At 36.9% G+C, this 11577-nt stretch overlaps 1 long non-coding RNA gene and 2 pseudogenes across 2 annotated transcripts; all 3 read right to left on the bottom strand.

The window, feature by feature from the left end:
- Positions 1–1118: 1118 nt before the first annotated feature.
- LOC126629678 (uncharacterized) lies at positions 1119–3072 on the bottom strand (annotated as a pseudogene).
- A 2883-nt stretch (positions 3073–5955) lies between these two features.
- LOC126630263 (uncharacterized) lies at positions 5956–7230 on the bottom strand. Of its 2 annotated transcripts, XR_007625944.1 has the most exons (4): positions 6574–7230; positions 6394–6448; positions 6207–6295; positions 5956–6079 (listed from the first exon to the last, which is right to left on the bottom strand). It is a non-coding gene; the product is annotated as an uncharacterized LOC126630263 (long non-coding RNA). The 2 variants fall into 2 exon arrangements; XR_007625943.1 differs by having other exon boundaries at positions 6207–6448; positions 6574–6646.
- Positions 7231–7758: 528 nt separating this feature from the next.
- Positions 7759–8629, bottom strand: LOC126629839 (uncharacterized; annotated as a pseudogene).
- Between the last annotated feature and the right edge of the window lie 2948 nt (positions 8630–11577).

Genomic DNA, 11577 nt, shown 5'->3' with positions numbered 1-11577 from the left:
AATATAATCATCATGACCGAACCCGACGCCAACGATGCGTGAACTTTGCAAGACTAGTAACCTTGTCTTCAAGCTCTAGAACCCAAACACCGAGACATGTTCCTTCCTCGACCGTAGTCGTAAGATCGAGAAGTCATCAACACAACATCAACATATTTTACTCCTCGGCCGAGCTCGGCTGATGAGTTGGCACGCCCCGCACACAACCGAAAGACATAGCAAGCTTTTTAACTACTCGGTCTGCGCACCACGTAGGCTTGGTAGGTTTTAGGATCAACAAGTATCAACTCAATATAAACAGGCTAATTAAACTGCTTTAAAATTATTGGCGTTGGTGAATCACTGGTAGGGGTAAGCTTAGATACCTCTATAAGTCTTCTCAAGTATTGAAATAGTGAATTGTCATGCTGGTCCCCTTTTCATAAAAGAAATAAACAACTTTCAAAAATTAGCATGCTATAAACATATCAATAATGGGTTTGCTACTTTAACACGCAATTTTCCACCTGTAAAACAATATTAGTTCGATTAGCCTCTAAACAATGATCATGCTTAACACTAAATATGTTGAAATCGATTCTCACTTTTTTTTATTAAATAACTAGCCTTCATGCATGCGCGTGAGGGCATGCAGAAGATACTTTTTGAATCACGACGTGCTACGCGCAACTTACGCATTTTAAATGTATTTATATGCTTAAATTGACAAAAAGAAAGTCAAATATTTGAAGTAAATAATTAATCTTAGATCATGCTAAAAGAAACCAATTTCTTTCTGTCCGGACTCAGTTAAGGTGGCCACGGCCAACCCTGCCGATTGATCATGTGCAATGGTTATGGGTGTAAACGTATTATTGAAAAGGTAGCACATGTTTGTTCCCCGATTTGATTTAGAACGCAAATCTTATATTTTCATTCAACTCATAAAAGAGATAGACTGTTTTTTTTTTACGTAAAATGGAATTAAATCTTAATGTATCGTAATCATGACTCATTTCTCATCACAAAAAAAATAGAGTAAAAATATATTGGTTAAGATTTTACTGCATCTTTGAATACTGAAAGTAAGAGTATAGAGAGGAATTTCAGTATAGAAAATTAAAAATATACCTGCTAAGTAAAAGCTACAATCCTAAGATGCATTCAGAATAAATTTGATGTTTTTACATTGTATATGAACATTTAAAAGCTGTGCAACAAAAAATAAAACAAATTTCACATATTATTGAAATAAAATTCAGCAACCAATTCCCTAAAAGCCGAAAAAAGTGAGAATAGTGTACCAGGTCGATGACCGAGTCGTTATAGAGAGCTTCGGTCACTGATTGTGCCTACTCGGTTAAAAGATCTTGATGAGAAAAGTAGGCATTTTCGTAACCATCCTGAGAAGTGAATTTGACATCCGAAATTGGAATTTCAAAACCCACCACAGAGGCCGCATATGAAAACAGCAAAGAAGAAATCTAGTGAAAGTTATTTTGTGATTATTAGTATTCTAACAACCAAAGCAATTTCCAACTTCAACATTGAAAACGAAAGCCTACAAACTTTATATCAATCACTTCATAGTGATGCTTACATTTTGTACCACATTTTGGGTCATCAATGTTTCCATACTCGTTTTCAATCTGGTACAATTTAAACAACAATTAACCTATAACTCAAATTAGAATATTCTTAAAACCAAAAACATTGGGCGAATAATATAAAGAATCAAGAAAATTTTAAACCTGGGATAAAATGATGGGTCCTCCCTGAGATGCATAAAGCTTCTCCTTCATCATATCAACAATTTTTGCCGTGAACCGCTGCATTTCTGCCTGAACCACATAAATTCTACTAAAACACTGGAGTTGAGAAAACACCAAGAAAGGAAACACTAACACAGAGGCAGTTGGGATAAAGTGGAGAAGAAGAAACCTTGAACGGCTCATTGTCCGTTCGCAACTGAATTCCGGGTATGAAATGCAACCAAAGAGGAAAGCCACTGTTGAAAATTTGAAACACAAACACAATCACACAATAAAACTTCTTCAGAAAGTATTGAAAAGTAAGTTGATCATCATAAAAGCAACTTCCTTTTTCTATTTCTCCAAAAAAGAAAAATGGAAAAAGACCAATTAAAATTCAATTAAATTCATAACACCCGTAGTTCCACTATGCGCACACATATGGACCAATTCGAAGGTGCACATACAGGCCAGCTTCTGCTACTGTCTTCACAAATTTAACCAAATCCTTTCTTCCCCCAAAATCGTACTGCAAAAGTTGTATGTTCCACCGGTCACCATCATAACAAAGACAAAATGCACATAATTCAAGATAACCAAAAGCACAAAGCGAGAAAAAACATCGAGAACGAAGAAAACTGTGCATAAATGAAATTGAGTCGGTCGACTAATCTTTTCCCGGTCGACTAAAACTGGGGACTGCCAAAACCCAAGAATTCAATCACTGAGAAAACATCAAAAAATAAACACCAAAGAAGTCAGTCACTGAGAAAACATCAAAAACCAAAATCAGATGCCAGAAATCCGTAAAATTAAAAGAATTAAAATATGGATTTTATTAATCCGGTGCTGAATCACTAAAATACCACGAATGATGCTGAGAACTAAATCAAACAACAGCAAAAATTAAACACTACTTTATTTATTTATTTTTTAATTCGAAAAAAGAAATAGGGTAATGATTTTTCTTCACACACCTCTCTAACCCAATGAAGGGAGCTCCTATCAAGTCCTTCAGTGCTTCTGGCTTCTTCCTTTACCTGCACAAACAATCATAAAATTAAAAACCCACAAACCAAAAACTAGAAAAAAAAATCAACTTTTTTCTGCAGAGATTCTGACAGAGAAAATTGATGAGATAGCTAGAAAGATCATCGGGAGAGGATCAACTTTCTCTCTTGGGCGGAGACCAAATTCCGGCGGTATTGGCCGATACGAATCTATAGGCTCCGACCTTGCGCGATGAAAAAGTTATGATGAAATGAAGTTTTTGGAGTGGAAAATGGAGGAGGAGAAGAACAGCAGTGCAGCTGCTGATCTGCACGCAGGGAGGAAAGTGGCTTGTTTGGTATTTTCTATGAAAAAATTATAATTTAAAATAATTATTATTTAAAAAATACTATTTATATGACGAAAATGTCCCTAAATTATTTGATGTATTATTTTGGTCTTCTTCTGAATTTTTTTGTTTTGAGGGCATTTATGTCCAAAAATTTTGTCGAAGAGGGTAACCCCAAAATGAGCCTCTGTCTTTATATAAATATAAAAGATAATGTGGTCACGTATTGTCGTATCATGATCTGTCATTGCGATATATTTTATTTCTACTCACAACCAATCGGTTAATGCGCTCAAATTGAAAGTTTGTTATTCTTCTAGGCCAATTTACAGTTCGTGAAGCTCCTTGAGCTTAATTGAAGAGCATGAAGGGAAATTAAGGGGCTCGTTTGGTACGGCGTATGTTCAATGTTAAGAAAATATTATGTCACCTAATACTGCAGTCTAGTAGTATTTTCTTTCATTTATAAGCACGGTCAAAACCTTAAGGATTTTCATGTAAAAATATACAATCATATAACAAAAACTTGGAAGAAGGGTCATGCGACCATCTTGGCCTTCATTGGCTCCGTCAATGCTTGTGAGCAAATAGTTCGTGGACGGCGAGTTTCAATACCAAACTATGATGACATTGCCCAATGTGTGGCTTAACTCAAATCCTCTACCCATTAGTATAAATATATCTTTGTATTAAATAAACAAACAAACAAACATACATACAAACAAACATGGAAACAAAAGTACTTACTAGCAAAAGTGTTTCCTGCAAAAGCATTCCTAACTTGAGGAATTTTTGGATTGGCTTAGTTATGTAAAAGAGGTTATGGAGTTCAAGTACTTATACATCCTTAAAATAAATATAATATCATCCAATACCAAAATTTGACACTCAATAATCACCAAAATCTTACAATTATATAAGACATACCAGCATGGCGATCATAGCTCTTCATATTCTGTGCCTCTTGTGTAAGGTACTATGCTGCTTTATGCACAATCTTTTATTCGTATGACGGAATCCACAACTTTTTGGTTGGACATCACTTCCGTATGCCAACACAAGGAACTCTATTTCATCATCTATCGTCTCCACAACCCCGCGAGAATCGCAACTGATATATTTCTTCATATGTGTAATACCAAACACCCTTGTTAAGCATGATGCCCCGAAAGAACCACCTCTCTTGTCATAAAGAACTGACACTTTCTTAAGCATACCACTTTTACAACAGATAACGGCCCGAGAACTCCCAACATTGGCCACCACCAATATCTACTTGCCCTAAAAGTACATTAAATATTGCTGTATCACTTGAAACTACTACCCCAAAACCTACTTGTTTGATTTGTCCATAATTCTTTTCTCAGTTCCAAGATATGCTGTCCCGAGTGCATGCGCCATGGCTATACCAAGTCCAGAACTCAGGATCTGCTCTGGTATTTTCAAAAAGATTAGATTGCAAGTATGCAGGAACATCATGACCCAGTAAGCCATACATAATGCTAAATAGCCCTATGTCATGATCACCGAGAGGGTTACCAGTCTGATTAAAATCTGCAACAACAAAACTCTGTAAGGTTATTTTATGCATCATTTACCACATGGAAGCCATATGTGGCATTTACATTCTGTGAGGCATTTGAAATCTCGCTTCCTTTCCCAGAAACAAGAATATCTATTCATGAAAATGAACCAATTCTCGGACAGAAGTATCTTAATTCTGCCTAACCAAAATTTTTTTTCGTGTTGTCAGGAATTTGACTAAATATCATGAACGAAGTGGGGATAATACTTGTAACTTTAAAGTCTTCACTAGAATTCAATGTTTTAAAAGGCTCGCCTCAGGGTGTACCTAGCCGCCCTATGAGGCTGGGCGTGAGGGTTGCCACCTCTGTTTTGAGGGAGTGGGCGGAAGGCGTCGCCTAAGCCGCCTAGGCGGTGGAAGGCGCGCCTCAGGGTTTTTTTTGTTTTTTTTTTTAAACTCCTAAACCCAAATTTTGGGTAGGGGTTCAACTGCCTCATACCTCTTCCTTGCAATATCATCTCTCTGCCTTTTTTCTAATTTTTATTTTTTATATAATGGATGTGTGTGCTCATTGTGCTTTTTATCCTCTATTATATATATATATATATATATAAAATATGTATATATGTGTGTGCTCAGGGTGATTATTGATTAATAATCTTCTTCTTTTTAATATAATATATGTGTACGCTCAGTGTATATATTATAAAATTTAGGTCCCGTGAGGCTTCGCCTCACGCCTAGGCCGTGCTATCCCTCGGACGCCTCACCCACGCCTCATGCTTTTAATAAACTGCTAGAATTAGAAGCAAGTGGTGTGAAGAGAAATGAAGAGAAGATCATCAGCTTCCACAATCATTAGTATTGATAGAATAGAACATGCACAGCGATAGTTGTATCTTTTCATTTTGAATTTAGCTGCGGTAATTGTATCTTTTCAGTGAAGGGAACATATGGAAAAGCTTAAGATTGGCCAAAGGGGATCACATGTTTTTCTCCCTGTCATTTCTCCAATATCTTCTCTATTTCAGCTAAAAAACAAAATGATTAGCAAACGTGCTCCAAAATGTTTATGTTTTGTGTTTTGTTGTAAGACTCATTTGACGAGTAAGAGGATCGTTCCAATTGAAGTTCATACACAGAATTCAAGATTATGTTTTTGTGTTTTTGAAGTTTCTGTTATGATGAAGAATACTATAACGAACACCCTATTCATAATTTAATAAGAAAACATACTTTATTGATGATGCATGACTAAACAATAGTAACCCATAAAAATTTATAGTCAGAAAGAATATGATTAGTTTTGCCGATGCAAACAACAAGAACAATATAACACGGAGAAACAAAGTTTTACTCACCTTCCTCAATCAGTAGGGGTAGAAAACCCTTGAGCCTGTAGTTCATCAACTGGGGCACAGCTATTCCACGTGTTAATTTCTAATTCGAAAGGCTTGAATTGCATACCTTGACTGCAAAGTGAAACTATATGAAAAATGAGAAATATAATTAGTCTTTCAACCAAACACTTGTTCTACTGATGAAATTTTTTGAAAGGCCAAAGAATACAAAAATCCGTTATAGTTGAAGTTAGCAAATAACTACATGGTACCTGGCACCAAGAGACCTTGACCCTTTACGTCCGGCTGGCTACATATGCTCTGGGCACTAAACTTTCTTTCTTCAATGCAAAATACAAAACTAAAAGACACAAGTTTATAAATGGTAACCTGGCTTAGCATACGAAAACTTTACAATGACCTTATTACTGGACAACTACTTCCCTACCTGAATCTTACTTGATACTGCCGCATCAGATTAGAAAATAGTTTCAAGTGCTTTAGCAGAGAAGACCTGAAGAAAAGCCTATATGTTACATAAATAATCAGACTAATAACGTAACTGTAACAAGAGTAGTGTGTATACACATATTAGTCAAAGGAAGACAGTGATAGATACAGTAAGGCTGGGATGGTTACCTTGTTCCAGGAAAGAGTATATACGCTTATCGGTTGTACTGATGCCCCTTAAGGATATGAAAGAAGCCTTGAAACTTTTATGAAGAGAGGGGGAAACAAGGAGAATTACCATTGTGTATGTTTTTTGTTTCTTATAACAGAAAAGAGAGGAATTCAATTCAGTAAAAACAAGGGAAGAAAGTCTAACAATTCTTTTGTTTGAATGGGCTGACAACATCACAGAACAATTCAGTCAAAACTTTAATAATTATTGATGAACCACTAGTACTAGAGATTGAGCTGAATTTTTTTCTTCTGGTGGAGGTTGATGCTGCTTTTGTTAAGTTTAAGCTGAAGTAATCGCCACACTTAACCCCTAATTTCCTCACTGAAGGCTTCTCTTCGATGATTGTTCGATTTCAAAACGCAAGATTCATTGGCAAAAAAGATAGAAAACAATTTGATGGCAAAAAAGTAAAATAAAACTGTTCCTGACACGAAACAAGGGGAAGAACTATTGCAGTCTCAACCTTATCAGGTATCTAGCACACAGTAGTAAGGACTAGGGTTTGAGTAGTCATTCTCCAACAATACATGAGTTATCATTTGGATTCTTTCCCATGTGTAGATGATATATAGCATGATCAATTAGGGATTAAGGTATTGACACAATTCATTCTGCACTTAATCGGATATCCAAGATGTTGCGGTTCAGCAGAAATGCACTCCAATGATGATTGAAAATGCTTGGGGAAATGTTGGTCAAGACTCAAGTATGTTCTACTAATTTATTGTTGCGATTGGTTGGCAGTCAAGACCAGAAGAGCTATCCAGGGATGATCTCGTATGCATAGTTTGAGTTTAAAGTATAACAATATAGATAGCAAGCCTTCTCTAGCACATGAGTTGCAGGCTTGAAGCATATTTCATTCAATCGTGAACGCAACAATATATACAACAAGCTGGAAAATTTCCAAATACTGTTCCTAGAAATAGAAGAAATCGTTCGCGAACTTGTTTCAAGCAGTTTGTTTGACTAATAATTATGGTTTGCTATGCATAATGCTGTAATATTATGAAGTTGACAAAAAATATTATCACTCTTGTCGTCGAGTTTGTTACAAGACCCGCAAGAAGGTTGCCCCCAATTAAATTTTGTGCACATATATGAACAAGAACAATTTTCTCATTCAACATATTACTACTAATAATGTTTCTATAAATCGACGAAAATCCATAATCATCAAACCCACAATGTCATACATTTCCATTCCATGACATAAACAAAACCATAAATTAGAAAAAGCAATACAACAAAAAAACTCATTGTATTCATGTCCTTGCGAATCGTCGGATTCATCGCATTCATCGCAGTGCAAAATGCAACACAACTCCTCTGTTTTTGCTCTGTTTCCACCCAACTCACCCATGAAATTGGTACACAAGCTCCAAAGCCCTCTCCTTTGAGCCCTGAGGGTCAAAACCCTTCACACTGCCCACAAACCCATCACTGTTAAACCGCCTCTCCTCCGCCAAGGCGGCCGCAGAAGGAGAAAGCCGCCTTTTGGGCCGCTTGTTCTTAAAGCAATCCCTCATCTGCTCCTCAACCATGTCAATTGTGGGCCCAGAATTCCCCTCTCCAAAGCCATCACAGTCATCGTCACAGTCACCGACTTGCATGGGCTGGTTGCCGGTGGCAGAGGAGAGGGAGTTATGTCGCTGGGGCTGGGGGAATTTGGGTGTGGAGAGAAAATTGGAAAGGTGGTAGTGGGCTTAGTGGAGGGAGGAGTAGATGTGGAGAAGGTGGGTGGGGTCAGCGGTGCAAGGTAGCTGTTTGGCCATGAGGGTTGCTTATTTTAGGGAGAGGATAAGGTCGGATAGTGGTGGCGGTGGTGGTTCTGGGTCTGCTTCCGCTATGGATTCCATTGGAGAAGTCTCAATCTTTGTAGTGATCAGTATCTGTAGAAATCAATCAACCTGTTGTGTTAACTAGAAAGTGATGAAATTAACTGGAGAGTGATGAAAGCTGCTTATGCTTCTGCTTCTCCAATAAGTTGTTTGCTTACCGGTGTGACGACACTCGGGGATTCTAAGGATCAGACATTGCGTTTTCAGTTTGGGTTTTTGTTTTGATTCTCCAACACAACTTGTTAGGCCATCTTAGAGCTAGTCAGATGGCTCGTTTTCTAATCTTTCAAAATATTAATATTTTAATGAACAGTACAATGTCATATTTGTCTCAGTTTCCAACCGAGGGCCAAAGGGCCATAGGGCTCATTTTAACCTTGTCACAAAAAACCATCTTCAACCGAAAGTCAAAAGGCCATAAGGTCAAACATAATTTATTATTTAAAAACTAAAACTTAAATTCAAATCCAACGACTAAGTGATATCAGCTAGTCGTTGGTAGCTGACGTCAACTAGCCGTTGGATTTGAATTTTATTTTTATTTTTTTGCTATAAATAAGGTGGCTATTGGGCTATAATTCACACATCTTTGAATTCAATCTATTCCAATTCAATCTCTTTCAATTCAATCTTTTTCAATTCAAGTTTACAATGAATTCCAACTTTGGATCCTCTTTGGATTCCAAATGGGGGTCCTCATCCAATTCCAAATTGGAAGCAAAATGGGCGCAAATGAGACGAGAAGATGAGGAGTCTGATGAGGAAGTTCAAGTAAGGTGCAACAAACAAAACAGAGCAGCAGCCATGGTTGCGGCCATGGTGTGTCAGCCAACTGAGGAACAACCTCAATGGGGTGGCTCTATTGCTGGTCGCTCTTACAAACCACGAAACAGAGCGATGGCGCATGCCAATCTGATGAACAACTACTTCAACCCCAACTCGATGTACACATAAGAGGATTTCAGACATCGCTTCCGGATGAGGCGTCATGTCTTCGAGCGTTTACTTCGTGATGTCCAGTAGGTCAATCCATACTTTCGACAGAAGCGGGACAAAGCAGGCTGTCCTGGTTTCTCACCTCATCAGAAGGTTACTGTTGCATTCCGAATGATGGCCTATGGCTCCCCAGCTGATTCGAATGATGAAACCCATGGTATGTCTGAGTCTACATGCCTTCATACTCTTGAACAATTCTATGACACAATTGTTCAAGTTTACAAAGACGAGTACCTCTGCGAGCCAAATTAAGAAGATCTGAATCGGCTCATTCGCAAAGCTGAAGACCGTGGGTTTCCGGGCATGATGGGGTCATTAGACTGCATGCATTGGGATTGGAAGAATTGTCCCACCAGATGACAATGAGGCTTTAGCGGAAGGTCAAGAAAGTCAACTGTTGTGTTAGAGGCGATTGCCTCATATGACACATGGATCTGGCATGCTTTCTTTGGAGTCCCTGGATCCTAAAATGACATTACAGTTCTTGGGCATTCACCTATCTTCAATAACTTGACGGAAGGTAAAACACTTCAACTTGACTACTACATAAACAGTCGTCAATACAATATGGGGTATTACTTGGCAGATGACATCTACCAAAAGTGGGAGACACTTGTCCAAGCAATTCCAAAACCTAGGAATGACGCAGAAAAGTTGTTTACCTTACACCAAGAGGCATACCGGAAAGATGTTGAGAGAGCTTTCAGTATTCTACAAGCATGGTGGAAGATCATCAGCGAACCAGCAAGAGGGTGGAGTCAAGAAAATTTGGACTCCATCATGATGTCGTGCATCATATTACACAATATGATAGTGGTGGATGAGCGAGATGGGTATATTGATGAAGAGTCCGATGACGACCAAGAAGATCCAAATAGGTCAAGAAGGCCTCGTTCAAAAATATATGATGGGCCTAATTTTCCTTTTAATCCAAGAACTGGTAGTATCTCTATAAATGAATACATGAGGCGTTATAGAATGATACGTTCTCGTGCCACAAACAAGTACCTACAACAGGATCTTGTTGCACATCTTTGGGCCAAAAGAAGCATAGAGTAGGCGTTTAAGTTTTATGTTGTTAAATGTTATTAAAAATGTTGTTTAAGTTTCATGTTGTTAAATTTTTTTTTTTTTTTATGTTGTATAATTTGTATGTTGGTTAATGTTATTTAATGTTGTTTCATATTGTTTAATGTTGTTTAATGTTACTTAATTTAATTTAATGTTGTATAATGGCTTCTGAAGTTATAGGAAAAAATATAATTTAAAAAAATATATGAAACAAATTTTGTGAAATAGAAGTTATAAGAAAAAAATAGAATTTAAAATAAAATGAAACAAATTTTGTGAAATAGAATTTATAGGAAAAAATGGAATTAAAAAAAATATATATGAAACAAATTTTGTAAAATAAAAGTTATAGGAAAAAATAAAATTTAAAAAAAAATATGAACCAAATTTTGTAAAATAGAAGTTATAGGAAAAAAAATAGAATTTAAAAAAAATACGAACCAAATTTTTTAAAATAGAAGTTATAGGAAAAAAAATAGAATTTAAAAATAGAAAAAAAAAGTTTAAATTCATAAAAAAAATATAAAAAAATAAAATTGAAAACAACAGCTATAACCGACACGATTGCATTTAATCAAAATTATTCCTGTCTAGCCATTACTATTCGTGTCAGTTATAACCAACACTATTGCGATAAACAAAATTATTCCTGTCGGTTATATCCGACAGGAAATCCGATATTTTTAAACAAAATTATGGCCAGCCCTTTCAAATTCCGTGGGGCCCACGAGCCCTCTGGCCTAGCCTTCGGTTGGAGACGGTTTCGGGCTATTTTTGGCCATCTGGCCCTCTGAACCCTTCGGTTGGAGATGGCCTTACTTCTTCTGTTTGCTTAGACTGTGATGTGATGACTTCTCATGCCTTCCAGTGTAGGAGAAATTTTTAGTTGTGACGGGAACACAAGTAGTACACCACATGTTTTAATAGGAGTGGTGGGAAATTTTATTTTTTAAGTTATTAACTTTTTAGCACACATATCCTACCATTTGTATAATGACACGTGGTGTACTACGAGAAATTTTTAGTTGTGACGGGAATATGGATGGTACA

Source organism: Malus sylvestris, chromosome 1 (genome assembly GCF_916048215.2).
Source record: "Malus sylvestris chromosome 1, drMalSylv7.2, whole genome shotgun sequence".
Taxonomy (NCBI): Eukaryota; Viridiplantae; Streptophyta; class Magnoliopsida; order Rosales; family Rosaceae; genus Malus; species Malus sylvestris.
The sequence above is the reverse complement of the archived record's forward strand: the minus strand, read 5'-3'. Positions and strand labels throughout refer to the sequence as shown.